Source organism: Chiloscyllium punctatum, unplaced genomic scaffold, assembly GCF_047496795.1.
Source record: "Chiloscyllium punctatum isolate Juve2018m unplaced genomic scaffold, sChiPun1.3 scaffold_98, whole genome shotgun sequence".
Lineage (NCBI taxonomy): Eukaryota > Metazoa > Chordata > Chondrichthyes > Orectolobiformes > Hemiscylliidae > Chiloscyllium > Chiloscyllium punctatum.
Genome location: NW_027309832.1, coordinates 745,189 through 753,368, shown reverse-complemented (window position 1 = coordinate 753,368; position 8,180 = coordinate 745,189). Strand labels below are relative to the sequence as shown.

The window sequence follows — 8,180 nt, the reverse complement described above, 5'->3', positions numbered from 1 at the left end:
CAGACTAATAATGACCCAGTCAAAATGAGGGTCTCCAAGTGAAACTGGCGCAGTAAATGTGAGGGCGCCAGATGGATAGTGATGCAGTAAGTTTGAGGGGTTCACGCTGATATTAAGGGGGTAAGTGTGAGGGGTCAGGTCTATAGTGATGCAGTAAGTGTCGGCGGGTCAGGCTGATAGTGATGCATTCAAAGACCAAATATCCAAGGCTCACTGTAGTGCTGAATAGCGAGACTTCTCAAGGCTAAGACAAAAATCAATAGTTCTCATCCTGGTCATAAATCACAATGCTTCATTTTAAAATTGTCCTCTCCTGCTTCTAGATTCACCAATGAGGGAACAAAATTTAATTGCACCACCCTGTTTATCTCTTCAAATATTTTGCAACTCTCAACGAAATTGCCTCTCTTGTTTTGAAACTGTTAAAAAAAAGACCGGATTTGCCCAATTTCAATTCACAGGACTAGCGTTCATACATGATATCAAGGCTAATCACCATTCGTGGTATTCCTCATATGGCATTAGTATCTTTCCTAAATTGAGGATTATAATTCCTCATACTGTAGTCCACGTGCGGTCGAACTGAGCCACAATACATTGGAAATAATGCTTCGCTCTCGTGCCCTGAAATCCTTCTGCAGCTTTCACAACAGACTTCTACAACTGCTACTAGACTTCAATGACTCAGTAAAAACTTCTCCAAGATGCAATTCTAAAAATCTGTACATCAGACTTTCTACTTCAAACCTTCGATAAATAATCTCCACACATCTCCCTCCTGACAAGTATGATAAAGTCAAATCCTTGCTAATTATTAAATCATGAGGGACATGGATAGGTTTACTCGTCAAGGTGTTTTCCTGCTGGTGAGTAAGTCAAAATTTAGAAAATATCGTTTTAAAATTAGTGGGTAAGGATTTAAATGGGACGTCAGGGGCAACTTTTTCAGTCGTGTCCAGAATGAGCTGCCAGAGAATTGTTGGAGACTGGTACAACTGTAACATTTAATGGCATCTGGTTGGATATATGAGTAACAAGGTTTAGCGGGATGTGGGCCAAATGTTGGCAAATGGGACCTACTAATATAGGGCAACTGTCCACCATGGGCAAGTTGGAAAGAAGGGCCACTTTCCATGTTGTATTGTTCAAGGACTTGATGACTCTAGAACAACCGCAAAAGCTTTGCAAATAATTCCGTCAAGACGATTTCAAGTTCCAAATCTTCGGTAAATCTTCCTCTCTTGTACGCACAAGTTCATTACCTGATGTCCGAACTTACGGATTAGTTGCTGGATCCATTCCTGTAAATTGGTTCTGCATTCTTTCTAATTCCGATTTTGATTTTACGAATATAGCTAGTGTTTATGGACTTAGCATCAGTATTTCTAATACCATATTTTGATGAATGTTAAAAAACAACTTTGGCACCAGACGATGAGCAATTGAGTCAAAGTCGATCGGACGCAGTGAGACAATGATCCTCTCTTCATGTGGTGTACATCCGTGACTCTAAAATTCGATGAAGAATCATTCCCACAACTTCAGCTGTGTCAGAATCTAGTTTGCGATGAAAGCCTGTCAATCTGCTAAGGTAACGTTCGTCTGAGTCCCAGCAAAGGATTTGGCGAAATCTTTGGGTCTTGACAATTTGTTCTTCAAATTACGTATTTCATTAATTCAGTTCTTTTACTATGAAAATTGGCAATTTGGTCGGAGCTGTGATGGCCGAGAGGTTAAGGCGTTGGATTTGAAATTCAATGGGGTCTTCCTGCCCAGGTTCGAGTCCTGTTCACAGCGTTGAATTTTTCAAAAGTCATTAATTCCTTTGCAGAATTTGGATTTCGTGGAGCTTGAGCTTTGCATTCAATCGAAACTAAATTTTCAACTTTAAAGAATCCGAAGTAATTTCAAGACGTCTAATAAAATAAATTATATGTCGAGACACAAAAAGCCACCAACTTCCAACATGAATCAGTTTCAAAACATTTGTCGAACTATCGTGAAATTTGGATGTTCGGGAGCGGGGGTTTGGAATTAAGCAAAACAAGAAGCAATGCAATACATTACCTGCAGATGATGATTTTTTTAAAAATCAATTGAAAGTCAAGCTGAGAAAGCTCAACCTAATTTACAACTGACTCTCAAAGCCAATAATCTAGTATATCAGCAGTCAATGAATTAGAAAAAGCAACTCCATGTGTGGAAAGGATCTCGACTGATCCAGGTTCCTGGCTTGAGGTGTGATAAGGCAAGGCGATATCAGCGGAGTAGAATTTTCTGGAAATATTAGAAATAGAATGTTAACGGTCTTCTGCTGTCCACATTCGTAAGAAACTGTGCATTAAGAACTGAATTTGAAAATTAACGATGAAAATCAGACTTAGCCCTCTGCTTGTGGGGTACCATTGTTCAGAACAATTGGTTGTTGCTGAGACTAAAATTGACCAAAATAATCGATGGGGATCTTATCCACGACCTTCGTTGGAGCAGTTGGTGTGCAGAGCTCAGCTTGAAGAACCAAATGCCAATTATTCATTTTGGCGGTCTGAATTGCTTAGTTAAACATACTCCCAGTTTAATGAAAAAAATTTTGCTATTAGAGCTAGATGTTTTCATGTCAGCATGTTCCGATATGAGAAGACACTCCATGGAGTAGATGTGACTTAAATTTTGACTCTAACGTCAGAGATGTTGACACATTTCTGCCCCAAAACAGCACTACCATTGGTATCAAATCAAACTGAACAAAGGACTAGTTCAATTAGACACTTCCTTTCTGCAGACTCTGCCAATCGACCGTTCAGGCCCGATGAAGGAATAGAGCGTGGTGACATCTGTTCGCAAGTGGATCACTTCATTCTTGCTCACGGTCCATAAACCATAATTCATTTTGAACTTCTTAGCCATCAGCATGATAAGTGGTACATAATGCATAGGTTTGCTTCTCGAAAGAAAGAGCGAAATCTTCTTCAATGCAGACGCAAATTCAAGTTGTCGCTGGTCGACCAGAAGACAGATATCGCGAAACAAAGTGAATACAGAAAACAATCAATGTTTTCTGGGAGTCAAAAAGATGTACTGGAAGAACGGAAACATATATTTGGAACTAAAGTCACATACCACTTTCAGACTAAATGTTCTTGTACCGTTATCTTATTTTGACCTTCATGTCCACCATTGCTGCAAAAATTATCTTACCAACTCAGTACTTTGTGTTCTTTGATATTGTCTCCTTCATGTTTCTATTGATTTTGAAACTAAAAACGGGCAATAGTAATGCACCCTATTTCACTTGCAAAGATCAGAAGAAGATCAATTTATAAGAGAACAGAAATAAAGCTACGTCTGTCTTCTGAGAGAAAACACAGTTACCATTTCGACTCCAAAAAGTCTTCTTCAGAAGTCAGCGCAATGAACTCGAAATGGTCGACCGAAAACGAAGAAAAGAAGCCATAATGCCGCGAATACACCACCCGCAAGCGCATCAAGTCCTACTCGAATAGGCTGTATTACAACTCTCAACATCAGTGGAGAACGGAACAAAGCTCATTCTGCATTTGCCAACCTGTTATGACGTATATTGTAAAGTCAGAAATATGATTAGGTAAAAAGCGGGATGAAAGCGGGATATCGGAAGTCTGAAAAAAGCAAGTGCATGCTTTACTTTGAAGAAGGTTGGCAGTGATGAAAATGGAAATTAACTACAGTGAGGGGGGCTTCATTAATACTCAGAATCGTTGCAACACACAGCAATTCTTTTTGCTGGGTTTCTGTTCTGCCATTTTATAATCACGACTGCTGTCGGGTTTGGTTTCCATTCCAGGCTTAGGTGACTGCCTGATGGAAGTTTGCACATTCGCCCAATTTCTGTGTGGTAGCTCTGGTTTGCTGCCACATTTTTAACATTTGCAGGTTATTTGGATTCGCCATTGAACGCACATGGTTACAGAGACAGGGATGTGGAGAGTGTCTGGATACAACGTACTTGAGAGGATATTAGTGAACTTCAAAAGACAGAGTGGGGTGAGTCTGCTATTTCCTGGGTGAGTTACATGGACAGAGAGGGGTCAGGGTATTCTTCCCTGAGGGAGAGACTTTGACAGGGTTGGATTAGTTGCTCATACCTGTGTCAGTCACGCAGATACAGTAGGGTCAGTCTGCCCTTCCCTGGGCGAATTTCTTTCACAGTTTGGTGACAGTCTGCTCTTCCCTGCCTGAGTGAAACAGAAAGAGCGGGGTCAGTATTCTCTTCCCTCGATAATTTATGTTGACAGTCTGGCTTCCGTCTGCTCTTCTCTGGCGAGTTACATTTGTAGAGTGGGGTTAGTATTCATTCATTGGGTGAATGCCATAGACAGAATGGGATCAGTCTGCTCTTCCCTGAGTGAATTACATTTATAGACGGGGGTCAGATTGCTATTCAGTGAATGACTTATATTGACCGTGTGGGATCAGTCTGCTGAGTTACACTGAGAGTGTGGGGTCAGTCTGCCCTTCCCCTCTGTGAGTAACAGTGACTGAGTGGCGTCAGTTTGCTCTTCCCTCAGTGAGTTACATTGACAGAGTGGCATCAGTCTACTCTTCCCTGGTTGAGTTGCATTGACAGAGTGGCGTCAGTCTGCAATTTCCTAGTTGTGTTAAAGTGATCGCATGAGGTCAGAGTGCTCTTCCCTGGTTGAGTCACATTGACAGATTGGGCTTCATCTGCTCTACCCTGGGAGAGTCATATTAACAGAATGGGGTCAGTCTGCTCCTTTTTGATTGAGTAATATCACAGAGTGCACTCAGTCTGTTCTCTCCTGGGTGAGCTACGTTAAGAGAGTGGTGTCAGTCTGCTTCTCCACGGGCGTGTCACTTTCTCAGAATCGTGAGAGTCTGCTCTTCTCTGTCTGAGTTTAACAGCAAGTATGGTTTCATTCCTGTCTTCGCTGGATGATTTACACAGACAGAATGGAATAAGTCTTCTCTTCTCTGAGTGAGTTACTTTGACAGAGTGGGGTCAGGCTCGTCTCCCTGCTTGTGTTTCATTGACAGAATCAGATCAGCCTGCTCTTTCCTGGATGAATGACAGAGACAGAATGGGCACAGCCTGTTCTTCTCTGAGTGAGTTACGTTGACAGACTGGCATCAGTCTGGTCTTTCTTGGGTACATTTTACTGACTGAGTGGTGTCAGTCTGCCATTTGCTGGGTGAGTTACATATAAAGTGTTGGGTCAGTCTGCTCTTCCCTGGATGACTAACATTGACAGAGTGGCGTCAGTCTACTCTTCCCTGGGTGAGTTACATTAACAGACTGCGGTCAGGCCAGAATTTCCTCGTTGAGTTACATTGATCGTGTGATGTCAGACTTCTGTCCACTGGTTGAGTTACATTGACAGAGTGGGGTCCATCTGCTCTTCCCTGGGTGAGTTACGTTAGCAGTTTTGGGTCGGTCTGCTTTCCGCAATCCAGGAACTCCATCTCTCGCGGTTTCTTGTCAGTACCTCCATACTATGGATTTGAGGAGTTAACAAAAGTAACTCGTCCCCTACATCTTTGGGATAATTAGGGATCGGCAATGAATCTTATATCATTGAAAGACAACTGTGTCCCAGAAATGCATTTCTCATAATTGCATGTTCTAATTCGACACTGCAAGTGGTCGGGAATAACTTGAGGAGAGGTGCAGGGTAGAATAATTAAAGTCAAATGCACTGATGCCGAGGAGACATAACACAAGATGTGAGCGTGGAGCTGATGGTGCAGGGCTCAGTGTCAGTGCTATTGGTTCAGCATTTATTGCTCACTGTTCGTAATGACTCACACACCACTGCTGTCAATTCACAACAATGAGCCTGTTCATCTTGGTTTGAAAATCCCTACGTGTGTACTAACGTGGTTAATGGGACGTGAGAGGAGATGAGCACATCCTCTTTATTCTGTCAGTTTACACAGACGAAAATATCTGTTGGATGCCAATGCAAGAGGATACTGTCTTTTTCTGTGCCTTTTTAGTGGGGCATGCTCAGCATTTAAATGCCTGTTTTTGCACAAGCAGCGTTTGATTGCCATTCATACTGAGCAACATTAATACACAAAACGCGTTTTCTAATTCCTATGATCAAGTGGTTCAGGCGTTGCACATATGGACGAGAAATCTGGCTTTTAACGTGGCGCCATGGCTTAGCTGGTGAAAGCAGCTCCCATCACACTGGTGCCTGCTCATTGTATTGAAAGCTCGTTATTTCTCGCTATTATTTTGTTGCTGATCGATAAACTCAGTGTCCTGTTTGAATTGCTGTACATTCTGATTTCGTGTTCCGGCTTAATTTTCCTGGTTTAAATCCAGTAGTGTAGGTTGTTTTTTTAACTACTATTTTAACCTGGAGATTCTTCCCGCAGTTCCACAAGCACTTCTGCTTCTCATCCTCTTATTCTCATTCCTTGATTCCCAGTTTTGTGGAAATTAAGTGGTGAGGCAGGAGACACTGCAGCATTCCCAGGAAATGTTGTGGTAATGGCACTGACACCACGACATGATCACCCTCATTCTCTGCTGTCTCCATTCATTCGTTGTACACCAACAGTAAATGCATCGTTTTTCTTCTTCAGCTATCATGTAATTACTTTCTTTTTCTGTTGGATAAGGAAATCAACTTTAACTTGGAAAGGGTCTTTAGATTTTGAGGAAGAAATGTCTCCTTGCCTCAGGTCGAAGTGACAGACTCATTATACAGAGAATGTGAGACTACTTCGACCGACTCCAGCCAGGCGTCAGAAAGCCTCTCAGCAATTCGAATCTCAAAATGTCTCTGAATGTCAGGCTTATCAAGAGCAGAAATGGGAAATGAGGGATATGGACAGCCAGAAAGTCGGAAAATGTGAAAAAGGCCCAGGAGGATACAGAGACAAATATAGAAAAAAACAAAGACCCATATTGAGGCAGACACTGAAAGAAACAATTCTCCATTCGGCGTGACTGCTTTATAACGGAAACGAAAAGGAAATGTAGCCATTAAAACATAGCCTTCCACCAGCTCAGGAAAATGAAATTAGCATGACAGCTGATTAAGTCCTTTTAAGATTGTAGATTCGATGTTTGTAAGCTCAGGAGTGATTTTGATAAATATCCTGATTCGACAGGTAAGATTATTATTTTCCCAACAGTATAATCTAGAAATCTATAAGTAACCTGTTTCCTGTCCATCTTAAGGAGAAAAAAAACCTGTTTCTCTCCATAGATGTTGCCAGTTGTAGCGGGATTCTCTATAAATTCTCGTTTTCAGTTCATATTTCCAAAACCTGTATCTTTTTGATTTTTGATAACCTGGCACTAAACCAAGCATTACCAGGTTCGGACCAGTAGTAATAAATACTGGTACCACGATATATTTACACAATAAAACATGCATTCCCTGTCCAAGAATAGTACAAACACTATTGCGGATAGAGTTCCAAATCCTAACTACGAGATTACATGGAATGAAGACAGACACTCTTGCATTTATTCTCAATGAAATGGATTTTCCATTTCATTTCTGATCAGTTCCCCTGTAGATTGGTTTCTACTCGTCTTCAAGTTTTGCAGAATGGAAAATCCAATTTGGCCCATGGTGCAGTCTGGTTTAAAGACATTCATCTATTCTATTCCCAGTTTCCAGCTTTGGTCCATAACCTTATGTGTTCTGATGTTTCCAGTGCAAATGGCAGTGAGGTTCTCGCTTTGATCTTAGATGACACAACATTGGGATTGAAGTTTGACATAGTCACACTGTGTTATTCCCCACGTCGTGTCTCCCACAGAAAGAAACACATAGACACATTCGCCAAGAATCGCAATAGCGTCATATTCCCAGGCACCAACCTAAGCCCTAAGTTCATCTGTCTATATTCCATGTATTAAAGGAGATGCATTTCAGGCCACCAGTTCTTTTGCATTCATCTGCTCTCTGCCTACTCTTCCCATTATTAATGCTATCTTCCAGATTCTCAGCGTTTCCAGTTTCCACCTCACTGCCGACTTGTTTAATCTTGTGGTTCCCAGCCCCCTGCCACATTAGTATAAAACCTCCCCAACGGCAGTAGCAAAAACTCCTGAAAGGACATACGTTCCCGCCTGTTTCAAATGTAGGTCGTCAATTTTCTTATAGTCTCACATTCCCCAGAACTGGTCACAAAATCCAACAAATCTGAAACCCGTC

The 8,180-nt window shown here is 41.7% G+C and overlaps 1 non-coding gene across 1 annotated transcript; it reads left to right on the top strand.

The window, feature by feature from the left end:
* Positions 1–1,715: 1,715 nt before the first annotated feature.
* trnas-uga (transfer RNA serine (anticodon UGA)) lies at positions 1,716–1,797 on the top strand. The gene has a single exon. It is a non-coding gene; the product is annotated as a tRNA-Ser (tRNA).
* Positions 1,798–8,180: the final 6,383 nt, after the last annotated feature.